The sequence below is a fragment of the Euprymna scolopes genome, chromosome 27 (assembly GCF_053919585.1).
Source record: "Euprymna scolopes isolate OS-2025 chromosome 27, ASM5391958v1, whole genome shotgun sequence".
NCBI lineage: Eukaryota > Metazoa > Mollusca > Cephalopoda > Sepiida > Sepiolidae > Euprymna > Euprymna scolopes.
Genome location: NC_136508.1, coordinates 36,878,525 through 36,895,515, shown reverse-complemented (window position 1 = coordinate 36,895,515; position 16,991 = coordinate 36,878,525). Strand labels below are relative to the sequence as shown.

At 35.0% G+C, this 16,991-nt stretch overlaps 1 protein-coding gene across 1 annotated transcript in view; it reads left to right on the top strand.

The window, feature by feature from the left end:
• Window positions 1-16,991, top strand: part of LOC145248826 (serine/threonine-protein kinase SIK1-like) — a 106,834-nt gene that overhangs the window by 45,810 nt on the left and 44,033 nt on the right. The window lies entirely within an intron of this gene.

Here is a 16,991-nt window from a genome sequence, read left to right as displayed (position 1 = left end):
TAACAGGATGTTTCAGTTTGTTTAAATGTCTCTTGGATCTCACCAAACTATTCTCTTTGGTGGTTTCGGACATAAACTGGCCTCTCTTCATCGCATAGGACTTGTATCGAAGATTGTTGATAGACAGTATTTCGAATTGTGGCTTTGGAGATACCAAGATCTTTTGCAATTGACCTTATTGACTTCTGGGGACTCTCGTCAATGATATTCTGAACTTGGAGAAACTCGTGTGTTCTAATGCTGTCAGAGCGTTGCTGGTGCTTTTTACGTTTTGCGACAGGAGAACTTTGGCCATCATTATCTTCTAACTCTTTACGAGGGCATGCAATAAGTAATGCCCCTAACCCACTTCCCATAGAAGTAGAGCAACGAAATTTGGCACAGTTATTAGCCTTTCTCTACATAGGAACCACCCAGAGTTATGCATCATGGGTCAGGGGCATTACTTATTGCACGCCCCTCGTACAAAGGATGAGGCAACTTTAAGAAATTGCGCAATTTGCAAATCGCTGTGTTCTGCTATTATTGTAACTGTTACATGTCTTTTCATTTTCTGCGTTTATTATCTCCCATGATAGAGGTCCTTGATGTGACCTTAAACTATATCCAGTGGTGAGGTCCCAGCTTGCAGGCTTTGGGGAGTGTAGAGCCACCCTTTAATTGCTATTGCTCCCAGGTCCACTCTGACACGGAGTGGTAGTACCTGTTAGGGTCCCAACTATGGGTTAAATAGAAACCGACTTGAAAACAACAAATATTCTGTTAAAAATTTTTCTTCCGAATCTTTCGATTCGGCATTAAATAACCTGAAAAGGGTTGATATGCCGTAAAACAAAAACAACCAACAGCCCATGATTGATTGCTTGTAAAAAAGTAAAATAAGTGATGTTCTCAAACACAAGAAGCACTCTGTATGTTGGCATTTGTCCAACAAAGAGTTTTAAGAGTTTATTTATTAAATGTGGTTGTGTCAACCCAGCCCTCTTCAATAGAAAGGTTGGGTGTTTTAGTTGCTTTTTACTGCAACAATATGTGGCATATGATTGGAAGCCAAGGAAAATATGTCTCCCCCGTAGGGTGCGAGAAGATGAGGGTCACTTTAGTTGGGTATTAAAATACCTGTGAACCAACCCATCTTCATTCCTTTGTAAAGTTGTCTTGGTAACCTGCAATAAACCAGCCCCTCCCTAAAGAAAGAAGCAAAAAGTCCATCTACTAAGAAAAAGCTGGATTGTACTTCATTCAAAGAAGATTCAAGCCCCCTAGCAAACTACGCCCCTACAATCTATTCTGGAAGGAGATGGAGGCGTATTATTAGATTGACTTTTGCATGCAAACTAATGTATTCATCAAAATTCAAAGAATTATCCAATTTTCAGCATTTATTCAATGCATATATTAGTATGATTGTTGAGCTGGATTAAATCCGACGATATGAAATAAAATGGAGGTGGAAGGACCTGAATACTCAACGTTTCGCCCGATTTATGCGGGCTTCTTCAAGAGGGATAGTCATTGAAGAAGCCCGCATAAATCGGGCGAAACGTTGAGTATTCAGGTCCTTCCACCTCCATTTTATTTCATATATTAGTATTCATGTTTGTACCTATGTTATCACCTTCCACCTTTTTATAAGATCGGATTGGCCAACCACCAAAGATGCAATGCAAAAAAATAATTTTAAAAACTGAATTGCATTTTGCTATTTGTCAAACGTGAAATTCGAACTAAAATATACTTTAGGATGAAGCGCGTTGAGAATTGGTTTGAGGTAAGAACAATGACAATCTGGATTTGGTAGTCATTGACAAGATCTCTAAGAGGTGACAAATCGTAAACTTTTCAATGCCTTAGGACAAGAGTGTGATTGAGGAGAACGAAAAGTGTGCCAATTACGTTCTATTGACCGCGGATGTAAGACGTATACATATTTTGTAATTTTTTTAATTTTTTTAAATTTTTTTTACCACTTATCAAGGCCTGGAGGCCATTTGAGGATAAGGGTTAATGAATGTACCATAATCAATGGGGAAAACGTTGTAGTAATCATTAGTTTTGGGAATTTGGTAAATTGGATTACTTAAGAGGATAGCTCATCAAGAATTTGTTCACATTTGACTTGAAGACAACCATATTGTAGTCAGTTGGAAAACAAAAAAACGGAACTGAGTTCCACAGGCGTGCAGTTCTAAGAAAGAAACTTTGTTCATGGAATCTGTTTGGGTTTAGGCACAGATAAAGAGTGGGGAAAATTATGGATAGTCATTTCAGCTAGACTAATTTTGTTTGTGGAAGTCAGGCCGAGGGGGCCGTAGATTGGAGCTCAGGCAAGCACTTGCAATGAAAATAATGATAAAGCAGACAAGCTCGCAACGTCTCTTCTGTAGGAAAGAGGTTGCAGGGAAGAGAAAAGGGGCATCCCTCACTAGGCTATTGAGTCTTATTTTTGAACTCTGTCAAGGCAGGATAAGATGCTTAAAACTGAAGTAATCCCAGTGATAATAGGTACGCTAAATGTGGTATAAAGTTATTTGGAAAAACATTTGAAAAAAAATAGGAATCCCTGATGTGTTGGCCGGCCTTCAGACCTCTCTGCTATTGTAGGTACGACCAACATCGTTAGGGAAACCCTTCATCTTTGAAGCTCCTGGTTTGGAGCTGGGATTAACGAAGAGTCCTCTGAGAATGAATTTGTTCTTATCAGACGCAATCAGGATTATCACTATTATTTAATAATTAGGTTTATAAAAAAAAAAATACGACAAAGGATTCCGGGCAACTCCTGTTGTGAACAGCAAATTTATTCGGAGATCAAAATAGAATTACTATTGTATGATAATGTGTTGCTGTCAACAAAGAGGTAATAAAATGCGGTTAAAATATTAAGGAAATGAATTTTTTAAAGATAAAATTCCGAGGATCTAGCTTTGTCAAGCTGACGTTTAAGTGCAATAGATTAGATCATCTATTGTGAGTTGGATTAATAGAAAGCATTTACGGATTTAAAGTTAATCCTAAAAACATGTTGCTCAACACTTTTTGAAAAAAAAAAAAAATATATATATATTGCATAAATCATGTTTTTAATGTGAACGTTGGAGGGTTAAGTAAGTTGAATCATACACTGAAAATGTTGGAAAAAAATCTCTTGTGTTGGAATTTTAATGACTAATAAGTTGTTAACACACTGTCCAGAATTCAACCTATTAAAAAAATAAATAATAAAAAAAAAAATTTAAATACAGAAAAATTTTCGTGATATAGGTACTCGTTGTGGAATGAAAATGTCATATTCCAAAAACTATGTAAATTGATCAAATAAGTCGTTTTTATATAGAAAATGATCTTTTAAATAAGTTATTTAGCGATTAATAGCAAAGCGTAGCCATTACAAAGCTGATTTTGATCTCTATTTCTGGAGAGCTTGTTAAGGGGGGGGGGGGGAAGCAGGGTAACAAGTGATGAATTTTAAACATGTCAGACCGAAGCATACCATCCTCACTTCATTATAAAATTTTATTTTCATAGTTAAAAATAAAAATACTTGATCAATTTTACGTGATTTTTGGAACATGACATTTTTTTTGTTCCGTGAAGGGTATGTACATCATAAAAATTTTTCTGTATTTAAAGAAAAATAACCCTACTCATCATAAGATAATCCTCACTCTAACATCTGTTTATAAAGTTAAAACGTTTATTTGCACTTACAATGAGGTGGAATCCTTCAAGTTATATGCGAAATATATTGGTGCTTATCTGGTTTATCCCCCTGATATAAAAAAAACTGCTCATAAAAATAAAATAAACAAAACGGCACAAAATATTTTACGAATTAGGTTTAAAAAAAAAAAAAAAAAAAGACAATACACCAAAAATTATGCAGATTCAAGTATTTTTAATAAGAAAAAAAACATTTTAACGGTGAAATGTCTCGTCCACCATTTTCTGCTTATATTAAGGTTAATGACTAAAGGACACAATTCAAACTTGAATTCAAGCAAATAATACCAATCATATATTTTAACTGGATTAATGCCAATATTTTAGCTTTTTAATATACTGAGCATGTCCATTAGGAACCTCTGACCAATTGTGAAGAACGGAGCACAAAATCGATGACGTCAGCACTTGTGTTAACTATACAAAGTTTTTAAATAGCTATAGAAAAACGAAAGTGGCTTAATGATTTTTTTTTAACTTTATTTTTATTTTTCAAACTGTAATTAATAATTAATTTTTGTTATAATTTTGTTAGGTTTAAACATTTACAGTTTAATGATCAATGATATAAATATTTGTATATTAAATATAAAATATTAACATTCGAACAGTAGTAAAAAAAAAAGGAGCGAAAATATAAATAGGCTAAAATTATTTTTATTTTTCATTAAATAAATCGTAGAAGCTAATAATAAAAATGGTGCTTATGCACTTATGTTACCGTGCTATTTTTTAATCGTATTTTACAAGTTCAATTTGAGTTTTTGATATCTTTTTATCACATTGAAAGTACAAAATAGTTACAAAACTCTCTCCCCTCCCCAAGTTAAGAATGGCTTTCTAAATAATATTATTTTAGCACGGTAAGATGCATAACATAACCTAACGGTAAGTGCATAAGTCTCAAAAAAGTAATTTCTCATATATTACGAAAAAAAACTAGTCTGTGTTAATGATATCAATGTAACTGTAAGAAAAAAACACAAAAACAATCAAAATTTATACGATAATTTTTATACATTTTTTTATGCGGAAATTTATGAATAAATAAAATTTTAAAAAATTAATAAAATAAATAAAAGAAATAGATAAAAAAAATCATAGACTTACCTTTAGTGAAACAAATAGATTTATTTTTAAGGAACTATACAGAGGAGAGTTAATCGTATTAAATTTTTACGATGTTCTCCGTTGACAAAAATTATTTAAATAACGGGATTGTTAATTAAAACAATCAAATCAATTTTTTTTTTTTTTTTTTTTTTTTGAGACTGGTGCTGGATTTCCGATTTTAACATTGCCACTAGTCATATGTTCTATCATATGAATATATACTTTTTTAATATTGGAAACCTGTAACAAAAAAAAAAAATTTCTATATTCAAACTTCATATCGCGGAATATTGAAATTTAATGTCATTTAAATTTTTTGGAAATTATTTTTTAGAATTCTATTTTTTTCTTATAATTCAAATAATTATATTACAGACAAAAAAATATTATCAAGAAAAAGTGTTAATCTTTTTTTCTTTTTTTTTAACATAATAATATTGATTTTATGTCCATTGTTTTTTATTTACAATTTTAAGGTAAGTGAATTAAATAATGGTTTATATATAACTATTTTTTAATTATTTAAACGCTTTAAAAATGTAATTTTTATGAGCCTAAATTTATTTTGTTTATTTTTCGTAACATGAAATATAGGGGGAAGAAAAGAACACCTAAAAAAATATTTTCCTTCATATTTAACGTCACCTACTTATCGAAAATTTCATGAAAATTTGATCATCAGTTGATTTTTGTTAGAGGTTTTAAACATGGGTATGTTTACGCGTTCACAATGGTCACTACATAGGAATGTTGTTTTTAAAGCGTCGATAATGTCAACATGATTTTAGTTTCGCATTAAAAAATATTAGTTTATTTAAAGCTTCTTAAATGGTACCAAAGATATAACTATTAAACTAGTTACATCGGGAGGTTAAATCTGTGGTGCGCATTGGAGGTACCTAATGTCCATTGATCGGAATACTCAGGCAAAATAAATTTACATATTTATTTGCAAAAAGACATTTCATTAATTCACACAAAACCCATAATCTAAAAATTCTGAGTTCGGATATGTTTAACTGATGAGGGCGAAACTTGTGCCTTGGACTTCCGGTTTGTTGGCTTTTTCATCACTTTTGTGAGCTGTGATGTCGTTTGACTGTCAAAATAATTGTCATCTCACATTCTGAAAATTCTAGTTTTTATATATATATATATATATGTGTGTGTGTGTGTGTGTGTGTGTGAAAGTGTCTGTGTGTCTATTTCCCTACGCAATAACTCTGTCAATTTGCAGTCTACAGACTCGAAATTTAATATACAGGGTACTGAGATTTGGGAGAAGCTTTGTAATCCATTTTCGGCCAGAAATTTAGCTGTTAAGGAGTCAAAATTCAACGATTTGACCTTTGAGAACTCTACCAAACTCCTCCGACAATTTTGAGTCTAAACACTTGAAATTTTAGATATAGGTTCCTTGGACATGTATCTAACTTAATAACTTGATTTGAGGCCAAAACAATAAATGTTAAGGGGTCATAATAGGGGTAAAAAAAATTTACCTCTGCGGTCTCTACCAAATTACTCAAACAATTTCTGGTCTAAACATTTGAAATTTTACATAAAGGGTATTCAGAGATAGGACAAGCTTTTTCATCAGTTTGGGTCGAAAATTTGAGCTACCAATATATAAATGTATGTATGTATGTTTGCATGTCTGCCTGAAACTTTCGACAGAGGCGATGGATTTTCGGAATGATCAGTATGGTTTTTAAGCTCAACCCTTCAGACGACAAATACCGAAAAATTTGCTAAAAACATTAATTTCTTCACCCTCAACTAGGCACTTTTCAACAGGGAGGGGTCGCTTTTTTCGCCGATATTTTTTAAAGTTATCCCCTCTTTTCGATTGTCTAGCCTTCTACATCACTTCCGGTTTGCCGGTGGTCATAACAACAAAGACGTCACGTTTTTTTGTTTGCTTTTTTACTTCTTTTCCTCCTTCGCGGTACGGGTTCGAGCCTGCCTTCCTACTACCACTTTTTTTTTTTTTTTTTTTTTTTTGCTCAGCACACACCTCAAAACACCCGGGCAACGCCGGGTACCCATGGTAGTATATTATAAATTTCGATTCTTCAGATCAATTGGGGGGGGGGGATCCTGCAAACTATACATTTCACCCTCCCCTTCAACAAAACACTAACACACACACTCAAACCGTGATCAAACCAAAAAAAAGTACTTGCACAAATCATCCATTTTATGTTTTGTTTTGTTTTGTTTTTTTAATTGCAAATAAAGCCTCCATCTTGAACATGCTAAACAAAAAAAAAGTCAGTGAGTAGTGGCTTTCTTAAACCCAAAATGTATTTCATTACAAAATTAAAATCCTCCATTGTGCATTTCGGTTTATTCAACACCAATCGGTCTTCTCTGTTATGTGTGAGTGAGTGAGTGAGTGAGGAAACCAAAACACTATTCACCCTCTAAAACACACCTCGTGGCCAAACAAACAAATCAGTGAGTACCCACCATCTCCAATATTTAAAAATGCTTTAAGCTGAACATTTTTAGTGAGAAGAATCATTCGGCTCAATTTATGTATGGAAGTTGCGATTAAGTTCCTCAATTTTCCCGGGCAACGCTGGGGCACGTGCTCTACTTAAAAAAAAAATCCGGGTTTGTTTATTTGGTCCCCCCTCTCCCACCACCCCACAAAGAAAAAGTTAGGTCAATTGTTAATGAGAAAATCCGGCGCTCTAAAAAGTCCAGCATTTTCGATTACAACAAACCTTTTAAAAAAAATGCTTTTAGTCTATAAGAATTAAAGCTCTTTCTCTCTTTTTTTTTTTTTTATACAAAGGAATCACCACTTATACTCGAGTGGCCTCTGGGCCTTGATAAGGGTTGATAAGTGTACAGTGGTTAATGGGATAGTGACGTAGTAATTATTAGTAGTGGAAATTTGGTAAATTGGATTACTTAAGGGGAATGGCTCATCAAGAACTTGTTTGAAACAATGAACAAATATTACATTTTGATTTGCAGTAACTCGTCCACCAAAGCTAAATTTTCACCAAACTTTTAAAGTTCTGACAACACGTCTTCGGGTTGATCCCAAAATTTAGTATCTGTCTGTTCCGTCCTCGGTCGTAGGAAGAGTCTTTAAATGGGTCAGTTTTTATTTTTGGTGCTAATGCAGAGAATGATCTGCGCTATATTTTAAATCGTATTTCCACGTATAAAGTTTTTTTTGTTTTTGTTTTTTTGTAATTCAATTATAAGGTTTAAGTACAGAATAGGTGCAAAACACCCTCCCCTCCCCATGGTAAGAATGGCTTTTTAAATAATAACGTTATTATTTCAGCACGGATCACTCTCTGCATGAGTACCTTATTTTTTGTCTCGTGCGGAATGCTTTCTTTTGAAGGTGTTTCGCAGATTAAAAAAGAAAATTATATTGTCTAATTTTTCCCTCGCGAAGAAGCAAGGAAATAGGGATCATACGTGTTGATTGCTTAAAATATCGATTTATTGAACTGTTTTTCTTTTTTGATTTTCGTTTTTTTTTTCTCCCCCCCCCCCTCCTCCCTCACACGTATTCGCTCGGTGGGTTTTTTTTTTTTGTTCCCCCCCCTCTTCGTCTATTCAAATTTCAAACGCTTTCTTTCTTAATTTTTTTTTTTTTTTTTTTCACCTTGCTTATCTATCTATTTATTCCCGCGATCTGTGTTATGCGTTCATCAGAAACGATTCGGAATACTGTGGGGTACTTGTACAGTTTAGTCAAGGCATTAAAAAATGAAAATATCGAAAAAAGGTTATATTGCACGTATCCGTTATGGAATGAAGTTCGCCGAAAAAAATTTCACTTAATCTCATCAAGTAGTTTTTGGGGGTTTTTTACAGCGAAAAAACAAAACAATTTGTTATTATACCGAGCAAAAGGTTCGATTTTTAGTCGTGTGCAAGCGACTCTATAAGTCACTCTGTCGGTCTGTCGGTAACACTTTTGGGCTTGATCTTTTTGGTTAAGATCAAAGGTCTGTTGTTAATAGATGCTGTTCTTAGCTTTTTAAGCTTTTCTTGGCCAAAAGGCCAAGATCAAAGTGTAATATCTGTTCCGGCAGATACTGCAAGCAAAGACCATATGTGAGAGCAACCCCACATATAAGACGTTGGTCAGTGTAGCGCCAGCGGCAACCCTTCATACCAATTGTCACTATCCAGCTCCCCTACTCCCCGGGGAGTTGGTCCCCATTTCCCCTTCACTCCTCACATTAAAAATCGGCCTTGTGCCTAATTTGCTCGGTTGCTTTTCTTACTACATGCTGTACTTATGTTTGTAACTTTGTGATATAAAGTGGGAGATCACTTTTCTGTATTAATTTAATGTAAAATGATCACTCACTTTACAACCAGTCAGTCTCAAAGCCATTCAAGTCATTCTCCAGATCATTCAAGTTGTTTTTGAAGGATTCCAGTTATTTTTTAAGCATTCAAGTCATTCTTAAGGTCATTCAATTCATCCATAAGTTCATTAAAGTCATTCTAAGTCATTTACTTTTTATTTATTTAAGTCATTTCAGCCCATTTTTCGGTCATTTTAGTTTATCTTTAAAAATTTCATGTCAATCCTACATTCACGCATCCATTCATTACACAAGAGCACGCGACTAATGGCTATCGGCCTTGTTAGGAAGAAAAGCTAGAATTAAAGATGGGGAGGGAGTATCGGCGCTTTACATGGAGTTCAACAAATTCAAAATGGCTGACTTCAACGCGCTCTCATAAGAACGTGTTTTTTCGCTGTAAAAAATACAAGCCCGATAGTTACTGCCTTCTTTTCTCTGGCTACAGTAGGAGAGAGCAGGGGGGGGGGGCTGATTCGATATTTTCATTTTTTAATGTCTTGATTAAACTGTACAAGTACCTTGTTTTTTTTTTGTTTTTGTTTTTTTTTTGTAACCGTCTGGATCGATTTCCAAAAAAAGATTAGATCCCAGCCCAGCGCCAGCGCCCTAGTGCTCTCTATTCTACGAAAAATGCCTGAGCTGCCGCCTTCCCGGCCGACATTCCCTGGTAAGAGGTTTCGTGGGTAACTAGTTATAAATCAACCCTTAAGAAGAAGGTAAATCATGGGAAGGTGGTCTCCTTAAACAACAGAACTATAACACACTTGTGTTTGAGTGAGAGAGAGACTTCTATCTTCTTCCTCCCATCTCCATAGTTACTGCCTTCTTTTCTCTAGCTACAGGAGGAGAGAGCGGGGGGGGGGGGCTGATTCGAAGATATGTCTGCTCTTACCCCTCGGCCAGCCACAGTTTTTGCCTTCAAACGCGCAAATTCTATTTTTACATATTTATTGCAATGAACCCTCCCTCCTTCTTCACTTGTTGGGGAATGGGCGTGGAGTATTAAGAGGGGGTGGAGGGCAGTCATTGTAAACTTTTCATACACTTTTCTTCCATTTTTTTTTTTTTATCCATCAGACACACAAACTTTCCAACTTTCATTTTTGTTCTTTGATATGACAGGGCCGCGTGAGGAAAATAACGGTTTCTTTTGTTTTGTGAGCAGCACCATTCACCAACTAACAAAAAATGCTTGATTTCTTTTTATCATCAGCGATTTAACGGCCATTTTACATGCTGGCATGTGTTGGACGGCTTCAAGAAATTGACTTCCAAATTAACCAGTCTCTGAACAGGAGTTTATCGATCTCTTTATTTCGAGTGTATTTTATCACTTATGTTTACCTTAGTCTTATACGGTACAATCGCATTGACACACCGGTTCCCGTTAAATCGGAATTCCTTCCCGAACCCCTGCTTCTCTGTCTGTACTGACATGCAGAAATTCAAGTGTAATGTGAACAGACATCTCGCTGCCCAACTCCCTAAATAGTATCCCTGCAAATCTGGTCCCAAATAGTAGCCCCTCACGACTAAATGGCCCTGTGCCTTATTTGGGGTGAAAAAAAATCACCAATCATTAAGCTTGGTCAGTACTAAAATGGGTGACCATTTGGGAGTACCAGGTGCTGTATGTGCTCTCAGCTTATCTTGGCATTATTTTCAGTCATCCTGGCCTTTATGCCATTGGAATTAAGCAATGTCGACTGAGGATAAAAGTAGTTAAAGATTATGCAACCCTTGCTTCACAATTCTACGCATGCCATCCATGGATGATCCGCGTCATTCCGTTCTTACAACACGAGAGGGCCAAATACTAGTAATAGGATGATTCAAAAATGTTTACCGATTCCAATACAATTTACCGATTCTGATTCTTTTAAAATTTATAAATATTTAGCTATATATATATATATATATATATATATATATATTTGTAGTCATCGACATACAGTCCTGTTTCGTTGTATCACAACTCATCAGTGCCGCTAGACTAGCATCTCTCCCAAGCCAAGGATTGAACCTAGAATCGTCGTGTTGACAGTCGGCAGTTCTCCCACTCGACCACAGAAGCGTAAGCGACGCCTGCAAATAACCCGTCGGAATGTCTATTTAAATAGACATCCGCCACCACTTTTACAGTGCTCAAACCGCCTGTTTGTAAACAAACAAACAACAAGCTTCGCATTTTTCAGCCAATTAAGTAGCGGGTGAGATTATTTATGACGGTGCTCTACCCAAAGAGGGGGGGGGGCTTAAAATATATTTGTAGTCATTTTTTTTTTTTTTTTCTAGACTACTATGAAACCCCATTCCGATGTTTTTCCCAATTCCGTACTAAATTCCAGATTCCGATTCTTTATAAGTCTCTAAATATAAACACACGTTGCCGGAGGGGGGGGGTATGGATTTTAGTTTTACTGATCGTGTAAAATCAATGAATATTTGTTATTCCATTATTACTACAATTAGTGGGAGATTTTGCTTTAAGCAAATCAAATAAAAAAAGATAATTAAAGGAATCATTTTTGGCATCGGAAAATAAGCTGAAATTTTTTTTTTGATTCAGTTACCGCCAAAAGTCTCGATTTTTCCAATAACCAATTAATCGTCCCAACACTAATATTGTCGAACTGTATAAATAAATACATTGTGATGAGGTAAAGTTTTTATCATTTTATAATTAGTACCGCCAATGGAAAATCAACTTTTTAAACACAAATGAAGAGCAAATAAATTTTTTTTTTTTTTTTTTTTTTTTTTTTTTTTGCTTGGGAGTCACCACTTATCAAGGCCCCAAGGTCACTCGAGGATAAGGCTTAATGAATGTAAGGTGGTAGTGTAGTAATTATAAATGGTGTAAATTGGGTAAAATTTGATTATTTATGGGGATGGCTCAACAAGAACTTGTTTACATTGGATTTGAAAGCTACCATGTTGTATTCAACTGGGAAGCAGACCAGCAGAACAGTGTTCCACAGACAGGCAGTTCTGGGAAAGAAACTGTGTTCATGGAATCTGTGTTTAGATTTAGACACAGATATACAGTGGGGGGGGGATCATTTATAGTGGTTGTAGCTAGTCGAGTACTTTTTGTGAAAATTTGGCAAGGGGAACCATAGATTGGAGTTCAGTTGAGTACTTGCCATGAAAATAATGATAGAACAGGGACTATCTGTGGGAAAGAGGTTGCAGGAAAAAGCAAAGGGTTACTATGTTTCGAAGCCAGTTTTGAACTCTATCAAGGCTAGATAGGGCGCGCTGAGCAGCTTTTACCCAAAAAGTAATCCATTTTAGGGCGTACCTGGCTCTTATACAGATAGAGGATTGCATCAGCAGTGAGATACCAACTGGAGCGGTAGAGTGATCCGACTATTTTTCCAGCGATCTTGGCAACAGATTTGATGTATGTGTTCCAATTTCTGATTTGGATTTCGGTTAATCTTTCCGACACAACCAAAGAAAATATAGCAATAAGGAAAGGAGGCAAACAAACCCAGGAATTTAATTGAATATAAAAATTACCAGTTTTATTTGGCTAGAAAGCACAATTATGAGTAGTTTTAGCTGCCGGCATTGCAGCTACGTTGGTGTTGAGTGTTTGCTTGGCCTGCATCTCCAACAATGATGGTCAAGTTTACATGACTCACTGAAGCTGTAGAACAGCTTGGTTGGGTGAAATAAGAACTGTATTTATAAGCGCCCTAATTTACTATTGTCCTGAAAGGGACAGCGTGATCTAAAGAGACTGGTTGAGTTAACAGGCGGACAGGCAGTCAACAACTAGACACAGTCGCCAGAACATTAGCAAAAGCAGCTGGTTGAATTGCGCTCTAATCCTGTTTGAGTTGACATATTGTCACCATGGCTTATTAACGAAGCATATTGTTTTTATTTTCCAGAAAGGCACCGATTATACCAGTTTTACATTAACGTTGATATCTGGAATTCTTCAGTTTTGGCACTATATAGTTTAGGACCCTAAAGTAAACATTTACCAAGTGACGTATTATGGTTGGTGTGTATTCTTAACTTAAAGGACATTATTAATTTTTGAATGCATCCTTATCATATCAAAGTACCCCATCTTTATTCTTTAGATCACCTCGCATTTTCCTATCCTACCTATTTTTTCTGACTTCCATTTGTGTCTATTCAAGTTCAAATCATAACTAAAGTATACTTTTTTGTTTTGTTTTAATGAAAATTGCTCCAGACAAGACCTGAAGAAGCTATTTGATGTAAGCAGCTAAATGCAAGAATACTATTGAGGGCGAAAACTAGCCAATGAGAAGTGTTAGATGGAATAGATTCCGACCCCCCTCAAGCATGCAACAATTCTTCCTCCTTTGTCAAAAACAATGTGAGGACTAAAGGACAAAATAAGGGAAGCAAGAGTTATGAAGCTGCACTTTCTCCTCAAAACGTTGCTTATCAATATTTCTCATAACTCGTCTATGTTATTAGTGGACTTTGAAGTGACCATTGGTCAGCAGTCTACATATTGTTGTCTGTTTCCTTGAAGGGGCTTGCGTGATGAGAGGTCAGTGGTGTTCTAATTTGTTAGTTTTGTTATGTATTATTATATAGAATAATGTGAACAGTCGTAACAATGCCTTGGCTACACTCAAGTGGACAGCAATTAAAAGTGATATAAAATTTTTAATACTTTCTCAAGTACATCTGGACATATATAGTGCTATTGGCTTAGATGCCCATCTTTGTGTGTGTGTGTGTGTGTGTGTGTGTGTGTGTGTGTGTGTGTGTGTGTGTGTGCGCGCGCGCGCTCGTTTTCTTTTCTTTTTTTTTTTTTTCCTTCAAATTTGAACATGAAACTGAATTTTTTTTTCTCTCCTTTGGTAAATTCGTAGATTAATGTCCTCCACTACATCCCCCTTTCCCCAAAGAACAAGATAATACTTTTTTTTATATGATTTAACAAAAAGAAAAAAAATATATATTTTAGAATTTGGAATGAGGGATCAGGTTTTTTTTTGTTTGATTTTTGTTTTTTTTGTTTTGTTTTTTTTAATAAACTTGTAAACATTTTTCTAACACTAATCCCAAGTGCTACCGGTACTGGTATAAAACCATATGTAATTGCATAAAAACCAACAAAAAAATATATATTTACCTTACCCCTCCCCCACAAAAAGACTTGTACATTTTATTGCCCCATAGCAAATAAAATAATAAAATCTTGGTTAACTGCCTTAGTAGAACTCGGAAGTGGGGATCATTTTACATAAAATTTATGTCAAACTGATACTCAACTCTAACTTCTAAAATTATTGCATTTATTTATATACTAACAGGCCGGCTCAGCTTTGCCAAGTTATAAAATAATTAATGTTTTAATTCATAGGAAACTGAAACCTCTACATGCAAGTATTATGTTATTTCTATAAAGTTCACTTCTGATAAGTAAAAAAAAAAAAAGGTTGTGATCGAAACCAAAACCTAAAGACAGTGAGTCAAGTACGATAACCATTAGGCCAGCTAGACATTATCTTTAAAAAGTGTTTTCAAACCTACTTATTCTTAACATAAGGAATCTGTCATATGAACCTTCATACATGCACAATCATGAAACAGTTGACAAATAGATAAAAATTTGATGACCTCCCCCCCCCCCCCAAGTATCAATTTTTCAATCTTGACCACTTATCAGCCCTTTTTTCCGGATGCAAATCGATTAAAAAGTGTTCCACATGTCTGAATATCCTGTATGCAAAAGTTCAAATCTGTAGATCAAACATTCGTTGAGTATATAGGTTGAGAAATGGTCTTACACACACCCACATTCTCACGTAGATATATTTGTTATTGTTGTAACCTTGTAATTTGTTTACCTCTTTCACTGAGCTTCTAAACAGTGGATTTCTATTAACTTCAACACGTGTGCATGGTCGAGCGCTAACACTCTGAACTGGACAATACAACCTCTGTTCTTGATAACTAGAGACTGCGAGAAACACCATCATGGCAAGTAAGAAAAAAAAAGTACTGCTTAAATCTTACTGATGAAGGCTTTTTTGTATAAGTCGAAAATTAGAAATCTATCTATCTATCTATCTATCTAATTATTTATATATATATATATATATATATATATATATATATATAATCTATAAAAGTGAACGTGTCTGTCTGTGTGTCTGTCTGTGTACATTTCCCTACGCAATAACTCTGTCAATTTTTAGTCTATAGACTCGAAATTTGAAATACCGGGTACTAAGATTTGGGAAAATCGATGTGACGGGTGTCAGCCAGAAATTTGGCTGTTAAGGGGTCAAATTTCAACGATTTGACCTTTAAGAACTCTACCAAACTCCTCCGACAATTTTGGGTCTAGACACTTGAAATTTTAGATATAGGTTCCTTGAACATGGATCTAACTTAATAAAGTGATTTGAGCCCGAAACAATAAATTTTAAGGGGTCATAATAGGGGTCAAAGTTTTAAAAAATTAACCATTTTTTTTTTGTTTTTTTGCACAGCATACACCTCCAAATACCCGAGCAAGGGGTCAAAGTTCAACGATTTGACCTTTGAGAATTCTACCAAACTCCTCCGCCAATTGTGGGTCTAAACACTTGAAATTTTAGATATAGGTTCCTTGGACATGGATATAACTTAATAACTTGATTTGAGTCCAAAACAATAAATGTTAAGGGGACATAATAGGGGTCAAAGTTTAAAAAAATTGACCGCTTTTTCTTTTTCTTTTTTTTTTTCTCAACATACACCTCCAAAACACCCGGGCAAGGCAACGCCGGGCTGAAATGCTAATATATATATAAAGTGAACGTGTCTGTCTGTGTGTCTACATTTTCCTACGCAATAGCTCTGTCAATTTTCAGTCTACAGACCCGAAATTTAATATACAGGGTACTGAGATTTGGGAAAATCTTTGTGATCAGTTTTCAGCCACAAATTTGGCTGTTAAGGGGTCAAAGTTCAACGATTTGACCTTTGAGAACTCTACCAAACTCCTCCGCCAATTTTGGGTCTAAACACTTGAAATTTCAGATATAGGTTCCTTGGACATGGATCTAACTTAATAACTTGATTTGAGCCCAAAACAAATGTTAAGGAGTCATAATAGGGGTCAAAGTTAAAAAAATTGACCTTTTTTTTTCTTTTTTTTTTTTTTTTTTGCTCAACATACACCTCCAAACATCCGGGCAACGCCGGGCTGAAATGCTAGTGTTAAATAAATATTTATTTAAAAAATAAAAATACTGCGTCTGATCTTTTAACCGTCATGTTTTGAAATAAAAATATAACTTGCTCTAATTCATCGTTTTTTGGGGTTTTTTTTTTTGGTTTTTTTAACCCGGAATAATTATATGATATAATATATATTATATATATATATATATATATGTGTGTGTGTATGTGTGTTTGTATTTTCCTGATGAAGACTCTTTATGGGCTGGAAATTAGACTTTTAAATATTTATAAAGGGTGGAACGATAAAATTGTCGCCCTAAAGAAAACAACACTACAGCTTTATTTTAAAACTTTTATTGAAAAAATCAAATTCAGATAACTTGATTATGTAGTAGAACTGACATTTATTCAATGTAGCAACCTTCAGGCTACATCGCCATAATGATACAAATCCAGAACTGAGGACATGTCTTTTCCACAAGCGTCGGCGAATGTTGGTGATCAGGCTGACTTTGGTGTTGTGGGAGTTCATGTTGGTGATACTCTCGACATATGACCAAACGAAGTTGTCTTGCGTGTTCAGGTCGGGGGGGGGCAGTGAAAGAAGGGTCCAAAGTCATAGCA